General features: G+C 37.2%; 2 non-coding genes across 2 annotated transcripts; both read right to left on the reverse strand.

Annotated features, from left to right (window-relative positions):
* Nucleotides 1–459: 459 nt before the first annotated feature.
* Nucleotides 460–548, reverse strand: Trnay-gua (transfer RNA tyrosine (anticodon GUA)). The gene is given in 2 exon segments: nt 460–495; nt 512–548. It is a non-coding gene; the product is annotated as a tRNA-Tyr (tRNA).
* Nucleotides 549–620: 72 nt separating this feature from the next.
* Trnay-gua (transfer RNA tyrosine (anticodon GUA)) lies at nt 621–709 on the reverse strand. The gene is given in 2 exon segments: nt 621–656; nt 673–709. It is a non-coding gene; the product is annotated as a tRNA-Tyr (tRNA).
* Nucleotides 710–2,137: the final 1,428 nt, after the last annotated feature.

Below are 2,137 nucleotides of genomic sequence, written 5' to 3' on the forward strand. Positions count from 1 at the left end.
AACCCTTCCTTTAAGCAACATCTAATAATAATAATATCAACAAACAGAAAACTAAACTAAATCACGGTTGGGCCGAAACTATATATATCATGAGCTGAGACTAGTTTGGGAATTAAGCTACAATTAAATGGTCGTAAATTCCAAGTTTGGGCTCGGGTCACTTCGGGGAGTGTGGTGGCAATTTATCAATTATTTACGGCGTTTGGTCCCTGAGCACCGTCTGCTGTCGCCTACCCGAGCCTCGCCGATCTGTTGATTGACACTGCTAATATTAAAATAAACTTTGGAAAGAAGATACATACTTTGTAGAGAAGAGGCATACGTAATTAATGATGTACGGTATCTATAAAAATGCAATGCATTTCGATCCAAGAATCGAGAGTTTGACTCTTGCAACAACCGAATCTGAAGAGTTAAGAAACCGAGAGTAAAATGTAATGAAATAATAATAAAAAAGATTCCTTCGAGCCGGATTTGAACCAGCGACCTATGGATAACAATTATTTCACATCTACAGTCCACCGCTCTACCAACTGAGCTATCGAAGGCTTACTACTAAACATTAAATTTAACTATCTCTTTGTGATTATATCTAAAAAAAAATCAAACAAAAAGATCACTCCTTCGAGCCGGATTTGAACCAGCGACCTATGGATAACAATCGTTTTACATCTACAGTCCACCGCTCTACCAACTGAGCTATCGAAGGCTTGATAAGACACGCGAAATAAGCGACCACAATATAACACATTATGCAATTTATCGACGTGAAAGGTGCTCTACTTACGTGAAGGTAAATTACGCACTGAATACGCAAGCAGAGTAGTCGCTTAGCCGATTCGTAGATTGTTCTACATTCGACGTCATCTATGATATACGTTTGTCTAAGAAAGGTTTGGCAGAAGTGTAACTAAAGTCAGTTCGATACTTTTTAGCTGTTGTGGTTTGTGGTATGATATTATATTGCACCTAACAGTGGATAAAACTATTTTAAACACTGTGCATAGATTGCACTTTAATATTCAATATTTTCTCATAGTCTGTCTCAATTTCACTATAAAAAACTCAATTAAGTGTTTGACTGCCAATAGAAAACTGTTGAAGGCAAATCCTTGCTAACGTCGGTCAACGGTAACCACCATGGCGTTCAATGTTTTAATATTATTTTAAATAAAATTTAAGAGTAGTTTCCTTAAACTCTCTCTCTCTCTCTCTATGATTACGCAACCAAAAACGGCAGAGTCACAGCTGATAACAAAAAAATTACCTTGTTATTGATAACAAACTTACGGCCAAACTAAATAAACAAAATATTACGGAGAATACACGGGATCTAGGGTCGCACAATCAGTCACTTAGTGTTGTCCCGTTCTCAGCCGGCATTCCCGGGATCCCGTGGTCGCACATCGATCTATGTCAACCACAGTTTCGGAGTCGCGGACTTGAGTCAAGAGTTGTAAGACAGAACACAGATGCTCCCGGGGAATGGCGATACATTATTATTTTGGGAAGTAACCAACACTATTTGTGCTATTATATATCTTGGCTAAGATATAAGTGAGAATGATATGACAACATCTACAAAATGTATGAATATGTTGTTACTTTTTAGCGCCAATTGCAATTGCTAGGGATTTTCTATCCATATTTATTCGCATGTAAACTTGGTATGTGCGATGTACGGCCAATTCCAATAATCTATCTTTCGGTAGATTTGCTTACTAGATATAGAATTTTGACATAAGCTCCATACAAAATGTGTTGAATGGGCCGGTAGGATTTATGACGTCAACCATTGATTTGATCGTCGATCGTCTATGTGCGACTTCTGACTTTGACTTTGAATCAATCGTTTGATAAACTATTAACACTACATTAAAGCCTCCCGATCGATTTTCGATCATGGTGGCCAGTCGAACTAACTAGATTACATTATTGACATACCCACACAATATCACCCTAAATACAAACGTAGCCAATTAATTAAATTCCGAATATTTGCAGAACTACATGCTAAATACACAAATATTACGAAAATAAATGAACACAATTATTTACCCCGCGTCCCCTTCCGATTTAATAAAGTTGAGCTATCGACTACCGGTGAATACATATTTACACAGACTTTTATTATAAC

This window comes from Spodoptera frugiperda, chromosome 27 (genome assembly GCF_023101765.2).
Source record: "Spodoptera frugiperda isolate SF20-4 chromosome 27, AGI-APGP_CSIRO_Sfru_2.0, whole genome shotgun sequence".
Lineage (NCBI taxonomy): Eukaryota > Metazoa > Arthropoda > Insecta > Lepidoptera > Noctuidae > Spodoptera > Spodoptera frugiperda.